This window comes from Podarcis tiliguerta, assembly GCF_965153285.1.
Source record: "Podarcis tiliguerta genome assembly, chromosome: 11".
NCBI lineage: Eukaryota > Metazoa > Chordata > Lepidosauria > Squamata > Lacertidae > Podarcis > Podarcis tiliguerta.
In genome coordinates, this window is record NC_139544.1 from 22,271,877 (window position 1) to 22,296,882 (window position 25,006).

The following is a 25,006-nucleotide window of genomic DNA, read 5'->3' on the forward strand; positions in this document are numbered from 1 at the left end:
AGCCAATACTATATAAAGCTTTTCCCACCTTGGAATTTAATAATTCTGTTGAATTGTTGGCGGTATACTTGCTTACTGTGAAAGTATATTGCTTTTTGAAGAAATTCCACTGTTGCTGTCGCCTCCTCTCTGTATCATTCACAACCAATTCTCAGTGCTTGGCTAAAGGAACATTTTATGTGCGAGACTCTATGAATGTACCTCTGAAGACAGTGCTTAGTGAATCATAAACCTTTATTATAGATTGCCTGAGCCATTGTGTAGAAAAGTTCTAAACCTGGTTTTCAGACTAATGTGCTGTCTCTCTCACACACACAAACACACACACACACCCATTTATATATATGTAATGTTTCTCTGACCGAATAAAATTAAGTATGAGCTATGAACTATCGGATGTAGGTGGTGCTTAATTGCAGAAGACCAGTGAGGAAATAACGAGAGAATGAAAAAGAGCATTATATACACATTGCAGTAAATCCTCTGAAAGGGCAAATTAGCTCACAGCTAAAGGGTAAGATGCATTTCATGTTAATGTACCCTCCTTTCTTCAACTATCAAAAAAGGAATTATTTAAGAACATATAAAAAACACCTTCCTGGTTGCTTTCGCACTGACTCTCCCCCACCCCAATTGCTACCCTTTATTCCCTCACCTGTGATGGAGAATCCAGACAACTTTGTTGCAGCCAGTCCACTGCATTCTGCCGTCAACTTCTTTCTAAAAGAAACAGACACCTGGTTCTTTGGCTTTTAAACACAACTGGAAAGCTGCTCTGCCTGGAGTGGAAAGGTGTCAAGATGTTGAGAGACCATGCGGTAGGAATGGTCTGCATTTCATAGTTCCTTCCTACATTACTTCTCAGGAAACTTTTGCTGATGCCAAGGAGCTGCTGGGGGGGGGGGGGGAGAGATGCCTGGTGGCAGCTTGGTGTGCTTTTAAAAAAATATATATTTAAAATGTGGAAGCAACCTGTTAATTGTCCATTTAGGCTGCAGTCCTATACAGTGGTACCTCAGGTTACATGCGCTTCAGGTTACATACACTTCAGGTTAAATACGCTTCAGGTTACAGACTCCGCTAACCCAGAAATATTACCTCAGGTTAAGAACTTTGATTCAGGATGAGAACAGAAATTGTGCAGCAGCGGGAGGCCCCATTAGCTAAAGTGGTGCTTCAGGTTAAGAACAGTTTCAGGTTAAGAACAGACCTCTGGAACGAATTAAGTACTTAACCTGAGGTACCACTGTATTTGTTTAGGACTGAAAGTAAACCCCATTGAACTCAGTGGAATTTTATTTTGAGTAGAGATATGTAGGATTTCGGTGTTTATCTAGCATTGGGTCTCTACCATTGGTCATCTAATAATTTCCTTTGCTCCAGTTTTGATAATAGTCTTTGTTAATGGCACCTATTCCATTCAAGTAATACCCCTTCTGTCCAAGACAGATAAATGAATGAGAAACAGATTGTTTATACATAAAATAATAAAAAGATACTGACTGTACAAAGCAGATCATCAACATCTTCACATAAAGTAGATTTAAAGAAACCAAACACACAGATCCCAACAAAAAGCTTAACAAAACGCAAACATCTTCAGGCTCCAAAGGCTGCTTGTCTTAAAAAACAAAACAAAACCATTTTCTAAACACCCACAGGGAAGTATTCTAGTACACTTCCTCAGGGAGGATATTCTTTCAGTATGAGTGGCATTGTCAATAGTAAGATTCCCTGTTACCTCTGTTGTTCTTCAGAAAAGTGGATATTTGCTACAAGATTCTGGTTGTTACAAGAGCCTTGCAGCTAGTGTTTGGGGATGTTTCATCCCTCCCAGTCCCTTTCTTTTTGTGTTGGGTCTTTGGTTTGTAATTCTGAGGGCAGGGAACTGTCCGACTGATCTTTGTAAGTTTCTCTGATCAGGGTAAATTCTTAGAAGATAATGATGATGATGATGATGATGGTTTAACACACACACACACACACACACCCCGCCCGGGTGATATCTTAATTCTCATTTACTTCAGTATGATTGGGATTCCACCTGTAATTAGGTGACAGGTTGTTGTTTTTTAAATGAATATTAGGGAGATGGATGCTTGCCAGTAGCTATAAATTCACATTCAGTAATGAACACTTCTCTATCAATTAAACCAGGGCCATAATATTTTGTTTATTCTGAGCTAGAGCTAATCCTCAACAGATACAGCTAGAGCTGACATTTCATATTTTTGCAGAAGAATATTTTAGCGATTTACTTTTAACTTAATCTCCCTGAAAGATTATGAGTCTTGTATCTTATGGCAGATCAATTACAGAGAGCACAGTGGAAGCAAATTAAGTTCACATCAGAACCTGCATCAGGAAAGCTCAAAACACAGTTGATCTCGCAACAAGCTTTGCCTAAATGTTGTCTAATCTACATATTCATTTATCATAGTAGCGGGGTAGCAATAACGATAATAACTAGCATAGTTGTATTATTTACAATCCTTCCAATGCTAATCCACTGATACAGTACATATGAGAGGAAAGGAGCTGAATGCGGGTGTAAAAGAGAAAAAAGAGGAAGAGAGAGTCCATGCTCAGCTAAAATGACTCTCTTTAAAAGAGTTCAGGATCAATAGCAAGTACCCTGCTTAGAGATGATGCAGCCTTGACAGTCTACTCCAGGGAAACTGTGTAAAGACTCATCTGCCTGGGTTCCACCATAATCAGCAACCTCTCCACTGTTGCTGAGCTGAACAAATGTATTGGCAAGGCAGCTACATCAATGGCTCACCTCTCCAGAAGGTATGGGGAGAATGTGATGCTAATGGCCAATACAAAGATGAAGGTCTACCAGGCTTGTGTGATGAACATGCTGTTTTATGGAAATGAATTGTGAACAGCTTCCATCCGCCAGGAGCAATGCCTCAACGCCTTCCCCATGCGCTGCATCAGAAAGATTTTGGGCATCATAAGGTAGGACATCCATATGGATGTATGGAAGTGAGAGCTGGACCATAAAGAAGGCTGATCGCTGAAGAATTGACGCTTTTGAATTATGGTGCTGGAGGAGACTCTTGAGAGTCCCATGGACTGCAAGAAGATTAAACGCATCCATTCTTAAGGAAATCAGCCCTGAGTGCTCACTGGAAGGACAGATCGTGAAGCTGAGGCTCCAATACTTTGGCCACCTCATGAGAAGAGAAGACTCACTGGAAAAGACCCTGATGCTGGGAAAGATGGAGGGCACAAGGAGAAGGGGACGACAGAGGACGAGATGGTTAGACAGTGTTCTCGAAGCTACAAACATGAATCTGACCAAACTGCGGGTGGCAGTGGAAGACAGGAGTGCTTGGCGTGCTCTGGTCCATGGGGTCACGAAGAGTCGGACACGACTGAACGACTGTACAACAACATGATAGGACAGAGTCTGAAATATAGATGTGCTGTCCTAAGCCCACATTCCCAGCATGTCCACACTCCTTTCCCGGTGATGTCTACACTAGCTTGGTCATGACTGTAGAATGGAAGATGGCAGGATCCCCCAAGGACATGCTCTGTAGGGAGCTGACTTCCGGCACAAGGCCTGTTGGCAGACCAACTCTGTGCTCCAAATATGTCTGCAAACAAGACATGAAGGTTGGAAACATCGACCCTGCCATGTGGAAATCCCTTGCAGATAACCACAGTGCCTGGACACAGTTAGGTTGTGTGTCCACAGCAGTGACCAGAGGAGGAATGACCATTGGGAGGAGCATGGAGAGAAGAATCACCGTGGTGCACCTGTAGCAGCACAACCAGATGTCTTCATCTGCCCTAGCTTCAACAAAGCGTCTCTTCTGTATCGGTCTCTACAGCCACAGCAGGCGCTGTAACTCTCCAATGGTTTGACTTCACTCTCAAAGGTGCACCCTTCCATTGTCTCCCAAGACAGATGGACTGATGCCAACGGCAACTCTACCCAAAGGACAAGAAAGTGTTTTCTTTGGGGTGGGGCGGGGTTAAACTTATTTCCAGCACAAGAAAGAAACTCAAAGGAATCCAGACAGATATACTGATAGCTATCAAGTTCTTAGTGCAAATTTCCAATTATAAAACATGTAGGAGGATTCCTTTCTTACGCTGTCTGTAGCTGTTCTGCAGCTCGGAGCCGGATCAGGGCAGTTGCTCATGTAGTCCAGTGTTTTGTTCTCACGGGGCCACCCAGATACTTGTGGGCGACCCCAAAACAGGATCTGAGTGCAACAACACTGAACCAACTTTTGATTCTGGTATTTAGGGGCATACTGCCTCTGAGAGCTGGGCTATGGGACACGGGTGGTGCTGTGGTCTAAACCACTGAGCCTCTTGGGCTTGCTGATTAGAAGGTCTGCGTTTCGAATCCCGTGATGTGATGAGCTCTCGTTGCTCTGTCCCAGCTCCTGCCAACCTAGCAGTTCAAAAGCACACCATTGCAAGTAGATAAATAGGTACTGCTGCGTTGGAAAGGTAAACGGCGTTTCCGTGCGCTCTGGTTTCCGTCACGGTGTCCCGTTGCACCAGAAGCTGTTTAGTCATGCTGGTCACATGACCCGGAAAGCTGTCTGTGGACAAACGCCGGCTCCCTTGGTCTGAAAGCAGATAAGCGCCGCAACCCTATAGTCGCCTTTGACTGGACTTAACTGTCCAGGAGTCCTTTACCTTTTACTTTTTGCCTATGAGGGCTGGATTCAACTAACCGGTCCCACTTGTGGAAGCCTGCACAAAGACTTCCACTATCACAACAGGCTTCCCTCACCCTCACACCTCCTAAATTGGTTGTGGGATGGGGGAGGGCAGGAAAAAACCCAGAATAACATGTGGGGGGATGAGAGAGGAGATTGCTTCACCAGGCAAGCAGAAATACTTGCAGCAAAGCATGGTAGCTTGTTAAGGTTTGTTAAGGTTTGCTGGGATGTCGTAACTCTTTGAGGGGTAAACCACTGCGCCCAGAATTCTTTGAGAGAAACAATGTGTTTTGAATATGCTTTATAGTGTGTACACAGCAGTCCCTCCTTTCCACATTTTCCCCAGATAGTTCTGTATCTTTTTCCATCTTCATCCTGACAGATTCAAACGCTGTAATCATGAAGGTTCTCACTTTCATGAGAGGTATATTTTAATCAATGACAGGGTGCTGAATTTCTCAGAGTTCCTATTCCTGCAGTGAATTTACCTCAGTAACCTTCCACAATATTAATTGAAATAAATAAATCGTGAGTCTTTATGTTTATGCAGCTGCATTAAGTCCCCCTCCCTTAAGAAACAGAGAAATGTGCAGAAATATTCGTGAATTAATCATCAAGGGTGAATCTTATGCATGTTTGCACTAAAGATAAAAGTGATACCAAAATCATATTATCTAGAGAATCTTAGCTGTTGACTTTGGTATCTTTTTATTTACTCAGGGATATGTGTGTGTGTGTGTGTGTGTGTGTGTGTGTGGTATTGTAGCCTAGGGGGGCAGTTCTATGCACACTTACCTAGGATTAAATTAGTGGAACTAATTTCTGAGTAAACTTGCTTAAAATCGTGCCGCATGGCAGCCATCCTAAACAAAGTTAACTGGAAGTGGTGCCATTGGAATAATGAGATTTACCTCCAGGTAAATATGTTTAAGATTGTGGTGCAAGATATCCAAGACTATTAAAGATTATTTGCCAACAAGACTAAAGAGAATAATTGTGATTAGTACATACATGTCAGAAAAATTAAGAACAAGCAATTGTTGATGGAACCCCTCCCAATAAATCAGGCTCAGCTCTTCGAATTAATCCTGTGAATATCTTTGTAGAGTGGGTAAATACTGCAAGTCTCATTTGCAGATGATATGAATTAGATAAAAAGAAATTAAATTATTTCTCTAAGGTCAGATCTGTTGAGCTGAATTACAAAGGCGCCATTGTCATTAATTTAACCCCCTGCTTAGCAATTTTTACTGATTTTTTGTTTAGCCATGTTAATTACCTTGAGATCTGCAGATCACATCTTGTTTTGTCATATCATTGTCAATAATTCACCATATGCCACTATTGTTTTTCACAGTGTAACAAATGACTTCACTGTAAAAATTTCTCCTAACCGAATTAGAGTTGCAAAATCAGTTTTGTGTGTGCTCTGAGTACATCATACACAGATTGAAATACTTGTTTGCAGCCTCCCTAAAAGGGCCATGGATACGCTAGGAAAATTCCTATTGCCACTGTTAACATTGTTGAAATGCTAGAAGACTTCTCTGTCTCTTTCCTCCTGCACATTCTGTTGTCCCAGAGAACTGCAGTCCCCCCTTCATTCTCCCATGAATAGAGTTGTCACCTTTTCTTCTGTCAGGGTTCCCGACTGTGTCTTCAGCAGTAGCATGGCAGCCAGGACTTTCCATCATCATATGAGGCTGTTAAATTTATATGGAGGGTTACTGTTTGAGAAGCATGTGTCCAAAACTCCCATCACTCCAGGAATTAATTCTGTGGCTCTTTGGATCCATTCCATACACAGTTGTGAAGATCCTTGACACTAACAGTTGCTTTTAATGATAAATTATTTGTTAGGATTCTTGCTCCGTGCTTGCAGTCATGGGATTGTTTTCTATCCCATGACGGTGTATGTTTTCATTCCATAGTGTGGGAAGTGACGGAGACAGGATGTTTTGTGTTACTGTGTTCCGTGATGTGGGACTATTGTTCTTTGTTCTTTCTTTTTGCTGTCTGATGAGAAAGAGGAAGGAGCTGAGTCAGAATGCTCTGAGTGTACTATATGTAAATAAAGCAGATTAGCCAAAATGCTGTGCTACTGAGTTTGTTACGCGAACTGCCAATACTCTGCAGGTTCCTAAGCGTGCTAATGCATCTTGGTGTTAGTCACTGTGATGTTCGGGCTGGAGAAAGCTTTTGAAGCTCCCGAACGACCGACCAGGAGGGAGAGAACATGTCAGTCGGGCATGTGTCTCCCAGGGCCCTACATGTGAATAGGACGATCCTAACATTCTTAACATGGCCATCTTATAATCTAAACTATACATTGTTAGACAGCCAGCATGTTGATATGATTTAATTCATTTTGTTCCATCCTTCATCTAAATAGCTCAGGGTGGCCCCTCCATCATAGCAACCCAGTCGAGAGATCATGACTCACCTAGATTGGCTGAGTGAGCTTCATGGCTGAGTAGAAATTTAAACCCTAGTTGGCTGTTAATAAATTCAAATGATGATAAATACCTTTTTTCTGGGGGGGAAGCGGGGTACACATACCCCTAAACATTTTGTGAATCTAAGTTTGGCCTCATTGAGGGGCAGTATTTCAATATGAGTAGGAAAATGAGAGTACCCCTAAACATTTTTTAAGAAAAAAAGCACTGCCTTTACCCAAACAAATTAGGAATCCAGTTTATCATCTGAGGTCATGACTCTTCCTCAGAGACCACTTGAGGTAAAATAAACCTACAGTCTACAGTGTTGGAATATTTTGAAATAGGAGATTCATGCATGGATGTGGCAATACCACAATACTACAAATAGAAACGTCTTAGAAGGTCAGTGCAATTAAGGTAATTCAGGCTATGTCTCTGGTTCAAACTGAAAGCATTGAACAACCATCTTTTCATGGAACTGAGGTCTAAGGTGGTGTATTAAATGCATTCGTCTGGCTTCTTATATACAAAATTAAAGCACCTGACTTAGTTAATCATAATGAACTATTCAATAACAGTGATGATAATAGACAGTAGGTGTATATTAATAGATAGCTAAGAAGCAAAACTGTGTTGTAGTGGTGGTAAAATTATATGCCTAACGAGGACTCCCTAATCTGCTGTTTCACAGAGAGAGAAAAGAGAGAAACTTTTTTTGAAGGAAAACTTTGTATTAACTATTTTCTTTCATAAATTCTTGTTTACAAAGCAGTGTCTTAATCCATGCCTGGTACAACAAAATCTACTCACTGACCTAACCCCCCTCCAATTCTACTACCCAACCATATGTAAATATGTCTTACAATTTAGAGTTGCATTTCATGCATCTGATGAAGTGGAGAGGAAATGCCATATTAAATTGGTTAGACTTTAAGGTGCCACAGTACTCTTTTTGTTGCTTGATGGTCTAGAGCAGAGTTGGGTTTGGGTGAGGACTAATGCAGCCTGTAGGTGTCTTTCTTTTATCTGTAGGAATCTCGCACGGGAGCCAGTGTGGTGTAGTGGTTAAGAGCGGTAGACTCGTAATCTGGTGAACCGGGTTCGCATCTCCGCTCTTCCACATGCAGCTGCTGGGTGACCTTGGGCCAGTCACACTTCTCTGAAGTCTCTCAGCCCCACTCACTTCACAGAGTGTTTGTCAAGGGGGGGGGGAGGGAAAGGAGAATGTTAGCTGCTTTGAGACTCCTTCGGGTAGTGATAAAGCGGGATATCAAATCCAAACTCCTCTTCGTCGTCGTCGTCTGCTTCTTCTCACCTTTCCAGGCCACAGCCTTCACTGGTCCTGCTCTGTGCTGTCCTCAGGGTTTTTTTGTTTGGGTGGAATGTGTCCCTGAGTTGTGCTAACATCTCTCTCTCTCTTTTTTGCCTTGATGGAGAGTGGAGAGACCTATTTGTGCGAGAGTGTATGCTGAAACACCAGATTACTTGCTCCGCAAGCTAGCTTTTGTGGATGTACTGTCCGTCATTGTATACCTTCTTGCTGTTAATGAACAAGTTAATAAAGGTATAGCTTTCCTTAAAAGAACTGTGCTCAAAAGATCTCAGAAACCGCCAGGTATATTTTAGACTTTTTGATCTCAGTTCAAGGGAAAGAGTTGCCTATCCTGGTTTCTTTATATGCATGGCAGCGGCTATTGTTTGTATAGTTTCACAGCTATTTTACAGAATAGGAGCTCAGATATTGCTTCCAATGCATTCATATTCACAAATTACAGTTTTAACAGATACTCTTACGCAGGTTATTATGTTTATTTACAAGATACCAGGTGATCCATAGCAATTCATGCTATTTATTCTGTTGCACGCTTCCGAAAGATCATTTACATGCAGCAGAGAAGTGCATGTTCTGCTTCAAAAACATGTGAAACAAAGCAGTTGCTGATGATCTTTAATAGTCCTGGTTCTGTTGGTAGAGATGCACAAGTGTTCACGCTTCTGTAATCAAATATGTTTGCATACCAAATGAAGTTCAGTACAGTGGTACCTCGGGTTAAGTACTTAATTCGTTCCAGAGGTCCAGAGTTTCTTAACATGAAACTGTTCTTAACCTGAAGCACCACTTTAGCTAATGGGGCCTCCTGCTGCCGCCGCACCGCTGCTGCACGATTTCTGTTCTCATCCTGAAGCAAAGTACTTCTTAACCTGAAGTACTATTTCTGGGTTAGCGGAGTCTGTAACCTGATGCGTATGCAACCTGAAGCGTATGTAACCTGAGGTACCACTGTATAAGATCATTGGCAACCTCCCCCCCCCCACAAAAGATACATACTTCTGCTAAAAATAATTTGTGTGAAAATGTTAGAAAATATTATTTCTTCCTGCTTTGTAATGTGAGAAAATAATTATAATAATAATGACTGCTCCCCACATTAAAAGGGGGGCGCCCTTTGTGTGGTCGCGTGCAGCCCCCTGGACCCTATGCAGCACCATTAACACAGGCTTGGCTTCACCTTCTCCAGGTGGGATACCTGGAGGTCTCCGCCTACCTCAGCCAGTTGCCCAATCCCGCCTGGGGAGGCATTCCCAAGGTGATCAGTCCGGGTAGGGGGAGGGACCACCCGACCCACACAATAGGGGAAGGATCTTACCTGGGAATCATAAGTTGGCTCCAGAGCTTCTTCCATCCTACCCACCCTCAGTTAAGACTTCTTTTGCAGGTTAACCTTTTCTCCACAGGTACGCGGGCGCTGCTATGTCAAGGTTGCTGTTGAAGGGCCAGAAAGGAATTCTCCTGCATTGGCAGGTTTGCCTTCCCGTAGCAAAATGTCACAACTTTGGCGGTATCAGGAATCCTTTAGTCTATCTTCCCTAAATTGGGGGTGGGCATGTAGCGGTGACTCACGCCCCCCTTCTCTTTGTGGCGGCGATACCAGGGGTCCCCGTTAAAGGGGTTGTTTTGAGGGGAGGCTTTGGCCGTACGCCGAGAGGTTGTCATTGCTCTCCCCTGCGACGGTGGCGTAACGGGGGCGGGCTCTCTCTGCTTGAACATATGTTCTCCAAAGCCAGCCCCCCCCCCCACAGGATAACCCTAATGTTCCCCAGATCCCCAGCGGGGGACTGGGAGGGATAAACCCCCAATGCCTGAGCCAAGGTCTACCCACATCTGAAACATAATAAAGTTGTGGTCAATTTTAATCCCATAGCACGTTGTCTTGAGTCGTTATTCCACCCGGGGGCCGCCCAGGGTTTTGGGAGACTCTGCCCGTCCACACAATAATAATTCATTTGGATACAGCCTGTGATGCAGTTTTATAAAGTAAGTTATGGTACTTACATTGGGAGGGGGAAGAGACAATCTAGCATTGGGGTGTTGTTGTTTTTGCCAGTTTGAATGGTGTTTTATTTCACATTCGGTGGAAGTGTAGCATGAATAAACAACAGAGTGTGAAATGTGTTCTCCAAATCTTACATTACGCCAAGATCTTTATAGTCTCTGCCACGTCCCATAAATTGTGTAAATAAAGACATTTTAATCTGAGCACAGAATAATTAATTCTGTGCCTTGCTTCAAAACAGAATGCAAAATTCCATTTTTGTGTCTGCAAGGAGACTTTTTAAATTACAGCAAGAGGAAGATTTGTCTAAGGAGGAAGAGGAAAGGGCGGGTGCTGCATTCAAATAGGGTTGTTTGAAAGCAAGACTGTGAACTTCAATTGTATCTGTTTAATGGCATTTTTGAAGACCATGTTAGCACCTGCCTGGTAGAGGAAAAGCAAATTCTATTATAGGAAAGTTTGAAAACAGTTCATGAAGGGAATGTTAAAGGCATCAAAGGGGGGTGGATAGGAAGAATGGAGTTATTACATACATACTCCCCCAAACGTGACAAATTATCTGTCGGCTCAGTTGTGCATCGTGTATAATTTAATTGCCCATAGAATAGTATCTTTCTATTATATATCATCTATCTATCTATCTATCTATCATCTATCTATCTATCTATCATCTATCTATCTATCTATCATCTATCAATATCTATCTATCTATCTATCTATCTATCTATCTATCTATCTATCTATCTATCTATATCTATCTATCTATCATATATCTATCTGTATCTATCCTTTGTGATTCATTGATGAAGCACTGTGGATCAGGTGCAAGGATTCTGTCTGTACCAATGCAGTACAACAGCTGCTGATTTTACACTGGTGGCTTGGTTCAACTCTGATAATTGTGCTGGTGTTGTTTTTAGGGCATCTAGGCAGCCTTTTGGCTAAGAGCTCCTGCAACCCCAAGGTTGCATAGGTGTATTGGAAGCATACTTGTTGCATGGTACTATCTCCTCCTACTTTGCTTGGTATTCTAGTGGCCAACAAGACATGGGACCCTGCCTGCTTTCACCTGGGGCAAGGAGCAGCTTTGAGTGGATTTTTTGATGGGGCTGTGCAGGGCTTTCCCCCCACCGGAACTCACTGGAAATCAGTCCCAGCACCTTTCATGTGGGTACCACTGCCATTATAAGAGAATAAGGGAGGTGCTCATGGTGAGTTCCGGCACCTCTTTTTCTAGAAAAATAGCACTGGAGCTGTGGTGTGGGAGGAAATGGTTGTGGCTCTTCCACAAATACCACATTCCCAGTCCTCATTGCTGCCTCTGTTTTTTTGGAGGGAGAAGAGCTAATTACCCAGAAACATTAAATGTGCTCACACTTAATTTAGTATAAGTTTTGACCCTCCAAGGAAAGGTAAAGTAACAATCAAATGGTTCTATCACCTCAACATTTCACAGAAGGACAATCTTCAGAAGGTTCCAGAGAGAGGTTGTAAATAGGTTTTCCAGATATTGCAAACAAATCCTTGGCAACAGTTCCTCCTCCTTCCCCTCAACTTACCCCCCCCCCCGAAAATGATAAATCTGGATTAAATGGGGTTGAAGGAGAGATAAGGGATGGCGATGCCAACATGTTGTGGATGCTTCAGATAATTTGCGAGCATACAGAGTCCCCATCCCAAGATAAACACTGGGCAGGATTCAACAAATGAATCTTGTCAGCGGAAGTCCTGGAAAGGGGCTTCTGGCTTCTGAAGTGGGGCTTTCTTCCCGCTCCTGAAATTGAAGAAGGGTTGGGGGAACCCCTAAAACAGCACATGGCGGGAGGAGAAGGGGGGTCATTCCACCTGGCAAGCTGAATTGGCAAGTGCCTTAGTGCAACGCTGAATTCCTCCCACTGTCTTGAAACATCCCCAGTAATACTCCTGTCTTCACCCCACAAAATGCTGCCTGACCCGCCCGCCCCCACCCTAACTGTAGAACTTAAGAATTCTTAATAGGATGTTTAATCTCATTCTGATTTTATGTATTATATAATAGTTGCAGCTTCAGCATGTTCAGGGATAGCTCAGATAGCAGAACATGAGACTCTTAATCTCAGGGCCGTGTGTCCGAGTCCCACGTTGGGTTGGACTAGGTGATCCTCGGTCCCTTCCAACTCAACTATTATGGGATTGTGCTCCAGGACTTATTGGGCTTTTGTGAATGTTCATTATCTGGACAGGTGGTTGTGGGGCAGACGAGTAAAAACCAGCACAGGATACAGTGTCAATCTCTGTCATTTGTTTGACGTTTCCATATTCTGTGTAGATGTATTTGCATTTATAATCATCTGCCTTCAGAGGTTTTTAGCGGGATTCTATACATACATAGGGACGCGGGTGGCGCTGTGGGTTAAAGCCTCAGCGCCTAGGGCTTGCCGATCGAAAGGTCGGCGGTTCGAATCCCCGCAGCGGGGTGCGCTCCCGTTGTTCGGTCCCAGCGCCTGCCAACCTAGCAGTTCGAAAGCACTCCCGGGTGCAAGTAGATAAATAGGGACCACTTACTAGCGGGAAGGTAAATGGCGTTTCCGTGTGCGGCTCTGGCTCGCCAGAGCAGCGATGTCACGCTGGCCGCGTGACCCAGAAATGTCTTCGGACAGCGCTGGCCCCCGGCCTCTTTGAGTGAGATGGGCGCACAACCCTAGAGTCTGTTAAGAGTGGCCCGTACGGGCAGGGGTACCTTTACCTTTACCTTATACATACATACTCAGAAGTAAGGCCTATTGAGTTCAGTGGACCTTTATCCTAGGTAAGTGGGTGTCAGATGCCAACTTTATAGGCACAGTGATGCTGTCTGGGCTTGATAGTCTAGTAGTCTAAAACATCTGGATGGCACCATGTGAGGGAAGGCTGCTCTAGATTTTAATTCAAGGGTGCAATCATTATCTCAGTGACTGCAGTCTGTGTAAAGTTCAGTGGGAGTTATATAAATGTCCATTGATACAAAGACTGGCTTTGAAAGAAATGGTGGAATGGGGACAGTTTATGCAGCAATTTCCATTGATTTACAAATAGAGCTAGTCGTTTTAACAGTGCAGTCCTTCAGTGTGTTCACTGCTGCTTACTCCCATGTAATGGTTAAAGAATTGCAGCCTAAAGTGTCGTTTTTGCATTGGAAAATCTATCCCGAAGGAAATGAAAGCATGCTTTTTGGTATGCTTGTTTTTTAACCAGTTTCTGTGAACCCCCCCCCCCCCCCCAAGATTATTCTGTCTCTAAAAGAGAAAAGCACATACTGTCTGAAGCAAGCCAGAAATTACTCATTTGCAAATAATCCCTTGGATACCAGTGAGGCTGCTCGTGAGTAGTCATAGGATTTAGATGCAAATACATACTTAAGTGAATAGTGCATGACAATGATGTTAATGTAGAAAAACTCAGATATCCATTTTTCAAGAAGTTTTCGAAAGGAAGATGTCCAAAAGCAATATAAAGCGGGTAGCAATTGCTGTTCGGATCTCTTTAGACTTGCAAATGGGTCCCTGCTTCTTTATTCTTTGCTCCTTGGAAGATAGCGACAATATTTGTACTGCTCTTGAATTGCGAAGAAGAACCTTTACCATGGAGCAACAACTGTGCCAGGGAAAATGGAATGGAATGACCATAGCATGCTAGCTTGGCTCCCAATTCTTCCCTGGAACATTTGCAGGATTTAAGTGACCCTTTCAGCTTAGAATCATAGAAGCATAGAATTGTTCAGTCCTGCAATGCAGGAAACTCAACTAGGTCATTCATGACAGGTGGCCATCCAACCTCTGCTTAAAAACTTCCAAGAACGAGAGTCCATCATATCTAGTGGGAGGCTGTTCCACTGTCAAAACAGCTCTTACTGTCAGAAAGTTCTTCCTGATGTTTAGTCGGAATCTCCTTTCATGTAACTTGAGGTCATTATTTCAGGTCCTACCCACTGGAGCAGGAGAAAACAAGTTAGCGCCATCCTCCATGTGACAGCCCTTGAGATATTTGAAGATCATATCTCCTCTCAAGTCTCCTCTTTTCTATGCTAAACATACCCAGTTCTCTCAACCATTCCTCATAAGGCTTGGTTTCCATATCCTTTAATCAAAGCATGCAGAGAAGCAGGTGAAAGGCACTTTTAGCCCCCAAGGCTACCTGAGTCTCCAGTGTCTAATTTCTTGGACATGGGGACCACTCTCTCACAGTGCCTCTGCCTTGCCAAGATTGAAGCCCAGAGTACTTACCCTCATCCATCCCACCGCTGTGCCCAGCGGTTTGCCCTATGGAGAAACAGAGCTGGTGGCATCTTATCCCAAAACTCCTAGTGATCACTTCCAGCAGCTTCATGTACATATTAAATAGCATTGTGGATATCATACCTGTGGAAGTTTTCATGTATGGCGAATCCCAGTTTGCTGCAGTATAAAACTAAATTATATCCTGAAATAAGCACAGATGTGTAGATAGAAGTGAAAACATTTAATTTTTTATAAGGGTTTTTAATGTGGAAGACACTGCAGTGTAGTTTTAAAGCCCCTCTCTTTTTCATATGTGATTTGTCATACATTTTTTTTACAACATACACGCAGTCATGTTTTTAGAATTTGGCGAGAATACGCACCTAACTTCTACTCACAAGCAAAGGATTGCAGCAGGAAGTTACAACCTATCAAGGCATGATATAGGCCAGTTCCTGTTCATTGCAAGCCCCGTTTGCATCAGAGGAGGTTAAAGAGTGCCAGTGTTTCTTGAGCTGCACCTTTTGTTATTGTAGTAATAAGTAATGCAGCATGATTACTTATTATCCCTGCCCAACAAAGCCGAAAATGTGGTTATTGTATAAGCATTTGTTTATCACAGTTTAGCCCATTAATCGGAACAATGCTTGGAATAAAATCTGCACCAGCTAATTGTATTCCTCAGTGATGAACCATTCATCATGTTTTTAAGTATGAGTTTCTTCATCATCCCCACCTACTTAATTTGATACCTAATTATTTGTGGGAGTAGTACGTTCACTTTCTGCTTTATATTTAAGGGGCAAATCTGCTTGTTCTTCATTGAAATGCATTGCAAATCTGTAATTTTTTTAAACATCAGAGAGAGAGAACTTGTTCTTTAACTAGAAAAATACCAACAAAATTGTTGATCTTTGGCTGACTGCGCTGCAAAGGCCACATGCAGTCGGCCTTTTATGTGTTCTTGCCCGGCTGGCCAGCAAGAAAGTTCCCCATAACTTGGGCCCTGATTGGCCCATTTGAACCCAGCTTACTGGCCAGGCAGTCACGCCCCCATGGCCGTGACAGCCAGGGGAATTCCCCATCAGCCAGCAACCATTGGGTCCAGCTGCCGGGAAGGAGGCGGGCAGTGATGATCTGCAATCGACACCCAACTGGGAAACGGTGAGTGTCATAAAATGTGAAACAGCATAGCAGAGATAAAACTGAGAAAACAAACAGGTCTTTGCCTGCCACAGAAATGGCATCAAGGAAGGTGGCATGTGAACTTTTCTGGGAAGGGCATTCCAAGGTCTAGGCCCCAACATTGAAAGCTCACCACTCTCCGCCAACCTGCTATGTATGGGAGCCAGTATGGTGTAGTGGTTAAGTCACGTAATCTAGGGAACCGGGTTCGCGTCTCAGCTCCTCCACATGCAGCTGCTGGGTGACCTTGGGCCAGTCACACTTCTCTGAAGTCTCTCAGCCCCGCTCACCTCACAGAGTGTTTGTTGTGGGAGAGGAAGGGAAAGGAGAATGTTAGCCGCTTTGAGACTCCTTAAAGGGAGTGAAAGGCGGGATATCAAATCCAAACTCTTCTTCTTCTGCTATGTTTCCCTTGACTGGGGAGCACAAGAAAAGGCCTCTGATGAAGTCATCTTAGGTAGCTTCCATTGATAGCCTTATCAGTTATGCCAACGTGAGTGCAATTGTTATATTGATGCCACCATAGTGTTAGCAGTTGACTTAAAGTTTTATTGGTATAATGAAGCCATTATAGTCTTAACTTCACCACCCCAATATTATTTGGACATATGCTAGCTACAGCCCTATTCTTGACCTTGTCTAGCTAGTGTAATGTGAGGATAGCACTGTACCGTAAGATGTGAACACACTTGTTAGGGGCCACGGAAGGCTAAATATCCATGTTTTCATGTCAAGAAAGATTAAATGGTTTTGCAGAAAGGGAGAATACCATTTTGATAAGGACGTTCTTCTCTAAAGTGAGTGCAAGACCCTGAGAATTGATTCTCTCCAGCCATCAGTAAATCACCAACCTGCTGCTCAGGGGAAATAACTGTAAGAACAAAACAGATCGCATATCCCTAAACTGGTAATGGGAGCTTCTTGATCTATGAAGCAACAATTGAAAATACAAATTCTTCTGTTTCACATTCTCTGTAGCAGCAGCTACTCACAGTTTGCAAAGGAATGGGAAGGATCCTGTATTCTACTGGGGAAAACTGAATAGACAAAGTCATGTCAGAACAATTTTCCTCTAAGGGGCTGAAAACTGTTTGTCTACAATATCTGCATGCCCTTGATATATTTTCACTAAGAAATTAGGAAATGAATGCTGTGGGAATATGGGGTATTGGCATTTTGTCAAATGGGGAAAATCCTGTGAAAATGCAATGAAGTCCCATTGAAATTAATACATTTGAAACTTGAAAAATGTAGCAGTTCAGTTTTAGTTCCATTGAACTAAATGGATTTGGTACATTTAAGAATTGAGGTACTTGTTCAGAATAATCACACTGTAGCTTTTTCTGGACCAGGCTGTACATAGGGAATTGCTTAGTGCCACACATATAGAAAATTCAGGCTGAAAAGGTCCAAACCTGCCATCAGTCAGCAAAGGTTCAGGTAAGTGCACTTAAAGATTTAAGACACTAAAAATCCATTTGAATTTAACATCGTTAAACTAAGAAGTTGAAATATGTTGGCTGAATAGAGATCACACTGTGAATACAATAAATATTTTAAAGTTCTTCTGATGCTTTCCATTGAAGTTACTGTCCTGTTTTTTCACAGTCTGTAACAAATGTAAAAGTGTTGGCATCTGTCTCAAGACACAATGGAGTGTGCTTCTAAGGGTGACATCGCTGTGTTAGCAGCACCTAAGTAACCTCCCTGGGGAGCAAGCCTGGCAATGTGTATGGAGGTCCCTAGGCTGTCAACAAAAAAATAATAGAAGCCACTATATTAGAAGGATGGGACGCGGGTGGCGCTGTGGGTTAAACCACAGAGCCTAGGACTTGCTGATCAGAAGGTCGGCGGTTCAAATCCCCGCGATGGGGTGAGCTCCCATTGCTCGGTCCCTGCTCCTGCCAAGCTAGCAGTTCAAAAGCACATCAAAGTGCAAGTAGATAAATAGGTACCGCTTCGGCGGGAAGGTAAACAGTGTTTCCGTGCGCTGCTCTGGTTCGCCAGAAGCGACTTAGTCATGCTGGCCACATGACCCGGAAGCTGTATGCCAGCTCCCTCAGCCAATAAAGCAAGATGACCGCCGCAACCCCAGAGTCGGTCACAACTGAACCTAATGGTCAGGGGTCCCTTTACCTTTACCTTTATTTTAGAAGGAAGAGTTGCAAACAGTGGTGGAGGAAGCTGCTCGGGTGTCTGGCACGGCATGCCCAGGGGCGGGGTGAGTCGCCCATAGGGACGGGGTACACGGCAGGGCCTTTGTAGTATGCCTGCCTCCTCCCACTCTGCCACCCTACAGCTGGGGGGGAGGCAGCGGGCAGACCGTTTGGGCAGGAGAGACGCATGGCTTGGGTGCGCTGCAGGCCCCACAGTGAGTGCTGCCTGGCATTTTGTCACCCCCCTCAGTGCTGACACCTGGGGCGGCCTGCACCCACCGCACCCCCCCTTACTCCACCCCTGGTTGCAAGATACTGGATAACAAGGACTTAATAGCAAAAGAGCAATATAAGTTTGTAAAGGTCTTTCACTGACAGCCCATAGGACCAGCCCATTCTCAAATAGGCAGAAACCTCTACAAGGCAATTCTGAACAGTGAAAACCTTCAGCTAACCAGAGTCCCATAACAGCTAAGATGCAGCTGGGAAACAATTGAACCTGCAATTAAGGCTGAGGTAAACATGACAGTGCTGGTATCAGGTATTGTGACCTAAATAACATTTCCCAGTGGTAGACCATGTGTGGAAATTGCAGAGAAGTTAGCAATGCTTCAGCAGCTTATTACTTATGGGCTGTTTTATGCAAGGTTTAGTGACAAAAATGCCATGGGTTACAGCTATCTGCTCCTGTCCATTAAAAGCAAACTGTAATTTATTTATTTATTTAAAAAATGCAATATTAGTAGTGAGGCATGCATCACTTTACATTAGGCGACGTCAAGCCTCATCACTCCCATATTGTTTAATGTACATTAGCCTCATACTGTGTATGCATAGTGCCGTAGTACAGATTGAAGGAGTTATTATCTGACACTTTCAACATAAATAAAATGACTTCAATTACCAGCCTAGCAGGAAGTCAATATCAAGTCCTTCCTTGAAATTAAAAAATTACAATTCAGCACATCTCTTGGTATTAAGAAAAAACAGACCATCTCATACAGTGAAATTCAGCTACAACAAGCAATCACAAGGGGCTCAGGGAAGCATTAATCTGCAGGCACAAGGCCAGATGAAACAATCAAGTATCTAGAAGCCAGATACTAGAAGCATAAAATATACTAGTTGATGGTGTGGAATTGAGATCATTAGAAAGATTCCAGTATGAAAAAACAACAAATATGTTTGACAAAAACAAAGCTCAAAGCCTATCTAAGAAAACAAAGTGTAACAAGGAACAGAAAGGAAACAGAACTAGTTGCAAACAATAAGGATGCCCAAGAGTCTTTTGCTGATGTTAACAGTTGCTGTGAAAGGAATGCCTGATCTAGACTTTATGCAGAGCAGAAATGAATTTGAGCTCCACCACAAGAATCGAGTTTCAAAGCTTTACTGGAGAATAGTCTCAAAACAGTTATAAGTAAAGGTTACAAAATACTAAGTAACACATTGCTCTTAAACAACAAGTAGTGCAGTCTCTACTTCTTTAAGTTCAGTAATACAATTCAGTGACTTTTCTCTCTGAGTCTAGAGAGAAATCCTATGTAAGCATCTTGCTTGTTCATCATCACTGAGCTTTGATGACCATCAAAGACAATGAGTTCTCCTCAGGTTTCATTTCATGCTAAGAGAGATCTCTGCTTGGGTTTCTGGGAGAAGTCAGTTAACCTGAACATAAACATTCAACTTCTTCTCAGTGCATTTGCTATAGACAGACCTCCTGTCCGATGCAAAGCTCTCTGCATAGCATTTTAAGTACAATGCATTCAAGCACAATGGTTTATTTTTTATTAAACTTCTTTATTTAACATAGCAGCTTTGGAATGCATTTAAACCAGGGGAAAGTTGGTAGACAACAAGAAGTTCTGGTGGACTCAGACCAGATGAGGAAGTGGAACCACAGAAGGAGAAAGTGTTAGGGTGAAGGGGAGTCTATGGGTCTGGGATATAAGGCAGCTGGGGTTCGTGGGGAAGAAGGAAGAGAGGAAGAAGAATGGAAATCTTCTGAGGAGGAATGTGAAGGCATCAGCTTTTGGCGCCCAAGCCAAGAGTTGAAGCTAGCAAGGTGACTCACAGCAATGGTTAAATCTTAGGTGTGAACCATTAGCAGGAAGAAAGGGTTCAAAGTTACAAGAGATCAGATGCTGCGAAGCCCAAGGTTTAAGGAAATGTAAGGTAAAGAGGTGGCTTGGCTGGTGGGATAAAGTCATCCATTGAGACCTGAGAAAGTAACCCAACTGACCCAACAGGGACTGTTTCAGTTCAGACCTGGTGCTACTGTGTTTGTTTGAACAGGAAACTGAAACATGGATCCTGCAATGTTGAGGTGCCCCAAGTTTAGCCCTGGCATGACAGTAACCAGTATTTAGAATAATTATGATTATAGTTTCAATTTCTATATTATACTATTCTCCTAAAACAAATGATTTGGTATTGACTGGATTTTCTTGAATATTGCACTGCTTTCTTACTTTTTCAGCATTGAGAAACAATACCAGATTTAGCCTGCATAACTTTTTTTTTTTGGTACAAAACTGTAATGGTTCTAGGGGTTGCTCGTGCGTAAGTTGCCGCCACTCCTGGCTAGGTTACCTGGTTGAACCCTTTCTGTCTGGACAGCCTCAAGTTTCGTGGCTGCCTCAGTCGCTGGCAGAATCCGTCAGTGGGCGTTTCTTGAACCTCTTCCAGCATAAAAGCTGTTTGACACCCAGTCCCCTTCTACTCTCCCTGCGCGGGAGTCTTCTGCGCAAAGAGGGTGTGGGCAGCGGAGTACCTGTACTTTCTCTGCTGGTCTCCGGCGAGGAGTCCTGGAGCCACCTCTCCGATTCCCCCATCTGCCCCCCTTCTCCACTGGTGTTACGCTGATTTCCTTCCCCAGCGGATGGACTGCCTCTCTCCCTACTGGGACCCTCTCCGCCATCCCTCTGGAGCCTTCTCTCCGCCTCCAGCTCCGATGGCAGTTCCCTGACAAAAACAAAAGGTACACAAGCTGGATAGAGGAATGAGAGGAAGTTGGAGATTTAGTGAGGAATGAGAGGAAGCTGTAGCACCTTCTCCTTTTAGGTCGGGGATAGCCATCATAGGACCCAGCCCCAGTGGTCAAGGATAGGCTCTGCCTATTCTAAGCCTTGGATAGGAGAAAAGCCCTCCATAAGGAAGGCACAGAAAGTGTAGCATAGAAGTGGAAGTTGTTTATCCCTCGTGTTGATCCGTGATAGTAGTGCACTTACACTTACAACACCAAGCAAAAGTTTATGGATTAATTGTTCAAAATGGCAACTCCGGAAGAGGATTTGACTGGAGACACAAAGCCTTTTTTTCTCTCTCTCTCTTTACTTGAAATACTCCAGTTCTCTCTTAGTTCCATGCATGGGTCGCGATGTACTGGATCAGTTTGTGCTTGCCAGTCTCACTTTAAATCAATTCAAAGCTATTTTTGTGTGCACACTTAGCAAACTACCGATTGCACTCCAGGTGCCGCAAAATCAATGCCAAGGAAAAGCTAAGCGATTTAGATGGCTTCTCCTGCCGAAATGATATTGCACAAAATTCAGGGGGAGCTGACACGAACTAAGAGGCTGAAAGGAATTTAACCAACCAAGTAGTCAGAAACTCTGAAACGCTGGCAAGATCAGATGCCATACATGACACAAGTGTTGGGTTAGGTTTTAATTCCAGTGCTTCTCCTTCTGTAAGAAAGGTTTTATTGGAATGTTGAAGAAAATAGACAAAATTCAAAAGCTTTTTCCTGCAGAGCCTTTTGGATTTCTTTTCTTTTGTGTGTGTGTTAAAATAGTTTTTATGGAACTGTTTTGTGTTACAAAACAGATAAACAGGGAAAGGTAATCTATTGTCTCCACTTTTAATTCACAGCCTTTTTCACAGCCTGTTTACATATAGCGAGAGACACTTTTGTCAAAGGCATCTTGCAGTTGGGGGAAGAGGGGCAGGGAGAGAGATGGGCATATTGTTATTTTGTCCTATTGTTATTTATGTTAGGATATTTTCGTTCCACCTTAAAAGGGAGCAGGATGTTTGTGTCACAGCCTGCATATTTCCTGTTTCACAGGATGTTTCTGTTGTGTCTTTGCTTTCGTCTCGCTCTCTCTATGCCTGAACACTGAAGCAGGCAGTCATGTTTTCTCTTTGTTCTGACCAGCGCTGAATAAAGTTGTAAATAATGCTCTCCTGAGTGCATCTTTCGCTGTGCATTATCTGCTGATAGAGCGTGCATCGGCTCTGGAATGTGGCAAGCTATTTCTGGAGCTCATGTCGCTAATTGCTGATACTGCGTGTCTACGGGAGATCGATGGACATCCGGAGACTATGTGGAGTCATGATGGACTTTGTCTCCCTGGCAGTATCCCAACATAATAATCCTGTTATTAGTGTAGGGTCTGTGTCAGCATCATGTGGGTAGATCCTTTGTTTATATATTTATTTATTTTTATTGATCATGCGAGAGATTGGGGGGTTCCAAGCTTGGTTGGTTGCATTCAGTTGATTGCAGTGTGACTTGTTTATATGTGTTTGTGGGGGGTGGGGTTAGGTTGTTGGGTCAGATTAGCCATATCAATTCATATGCAGTTGGGGGTGGGAATAGGTCCTTGTCCTGTTGTGTTGTGTATGTGATAAAGGGGAACCATACCAGGAGGAAAGTGTCCTCAGTGGGCCGGCAGCTGTAACTACTTTGCTTTCATCATTATAATCTTGCTATCACACATGGAGGGGTAAAGTGCAATGCAAACTCAGAAAACAAAAGATACAATAAAATGGCTCCCCCTTCAAAATGGACATGGCGAAGCAGTGATGCCTCTCCCCAGGGCTCTGCATGCGGATTAAACAAGTAATCTGTGAACAAAGCCCTAGGACAAGCATCCCCAAACTCGGCCCTCCAGGTGTTTTGGGACTACAACTCCCATCATCCCTAGCTAACAGGACCAGTGGTCAGGGATGATGGGAACTGTAGTCCCAAAACATCTGGAGGGCCGAGTCTGGGGATGCCTGGCCTAGGATGAGCAAGGCCTACCTCTAAAGCCCCAAACAACCTGGGGCTAGGATGCCTAAAGCAGGAGTGGGAAATCCCCCAAGCCTCTCTCTCAGGCCATTAGGACCAACCTATCCCTCTTCTCTGGCCATGCCCCTGTCTCTAGTATAGTGTACTGGTTAGCATATTAGAGTAGGACCTGGGCGATCAGGAGTTCAAATCCCCGCTCAGTGATGAAGCTCCCTGGGTGGCCTTGGGCCTGTCACTACCTCTCTGCTTAACTTACCTCATGGGGTTGTTGTGAGGATCAAATAAGGAGAAAGAGAACTATATATGCCACCTTGGAGCAAAGGTGGGATATAAATCACTGCGAGATTCTGGGCTGCATCAATAGGAGTATAGCATCTAGATCAAGGGAAGTAATAGTGCCACTGTATTCTGCTCTGGCCAGACCTCACCTGGAGTACTGTGTCCAGTTCTGGGCACCACAGTTCAAGAAGGACACTGACAAACTGGGACGTGTCCAGAGGAGGGCAACCAAAATGGTCCAAGGCCTGGAAACGATGCCTTATGAGGAACAGCTAAGGGAGCTGGGCATGTTTAGCCTGGAGAAGAGGAGGTTAAGGGGTGATATGATAGCCATGTTCAAATATATAAAAGGATGTCATATAGAGGAGGGAGAAATGTTGTTTTCTGCTGCTCCAGAGAAGCGGACACGGAGCAATGGATCCAAACTACAAGAAAGAAGATTCCACCTAAACATTAGGAAGAACTTCCTGACAGTAAGAGCTGTTCGACAGTGGAATTTGCTGCCAAGGAGTGTGGTGGAGTCTCCTTCTTTGGAGGTCTTTAAGCAGAGGCTTGACAACCATATGTAAGGAGTGCTCTGATGGTGTTTCCTGCTTGGCAGGGGGTTGGACTCGATGGCCCTTGTGGTCTCTTCCAACTCTATGATTCTATGAGAAGTGACGTTACAGGGAACCAGGCAGAGGGCCTTCTCGGTAGTGGCACCGGCCCTGTGGAACGCCCTCCCGTCAGACGTCAAGGCAATTAGCAATTATCTTACTTTTAAAAGACATCTGAAGGCAGCCCTGTTTAGGGATGTTTTTAATGTTGAATGCTGTATTGTGTTTTTAATATTCGGTTGGAAGCCACCCAGAGTGGCTAGGGAAACCCAGCCAGATGAGCGGGGTATAAATAATATATTATTATTATTATTATTATTATTATTATTATTATTAAGCTTTCGCCCAGCTGGAATGTGTGGTGATGTTGCTTGCTTGCCTAGATGGTGTGTGTGTGTGCAGAAACCTCTGGCTTGTGTGTGTGTGACTGGCATATAGCTTACTATACAAAGGTAAGAGGCATGTTGGTTGCACTGTTTGCTTTTGCTTCTGGTATGACCCACCACTGGTATGTGGTCCAGGTTTCTCCAGGAAGGATTGCAGTCCTTAAGATGAAAAAGGTTCCCAACTCCTGAGCTGAAGCATGGTCTCCTCCCATATTATCGTGCTTGTCCACTGAGAAAATAAAGAGAGACCTATAGTGTATTGAGCTCCAATCGGAGGCATGGCTGGTGGGAACAGATGAGAGGGCTTTCTCAGTGATGGCACCCACTTTCTGGAAGTTCCTACCTGAGGAGGTCCACATGATGGCACAAAACCTTTTTGCTTCCCTGCATGTTGGTTTATTTGTCTGAGTCTCTTCTTTTGTTTTTCTGGTTTTGATGTTTAAGTTTGTAGTCCTGTAAGCACTTTCATGGGAGTAAGCCCCGCTGAGCTTACTTCAGAGTAAAAATGCATAGGTCAGAGATGCAGTTTAAGGTTTTTTCCCCTTTCCCCTTTGAAAATTAAACACCTCACACATGTTTGGCAGGCAAAGGCCTCCGGAATGCACCTACCATGCACATGTGATTTATTTTAGTCACAAAGCTGCAGCATCTAATGATCTTTATGATTATAATTATAACCTGCACT

The 25,006-nt window shown here is 43.6% G+C and overlaps 1 protein-coding gene across 5 annotated transcripts in view; it reads left to right on the forward strand.

The window, feature by feature from the left end:
* TMEM232 (transmembrane protein 232) overlaps window positions 1–25,006 on the forward strand; it is a 147,491-nt gene that overhangs the window by 114,410 nt on the left and 8,075 nt on the right. The window lies entirely within an intron of this gene.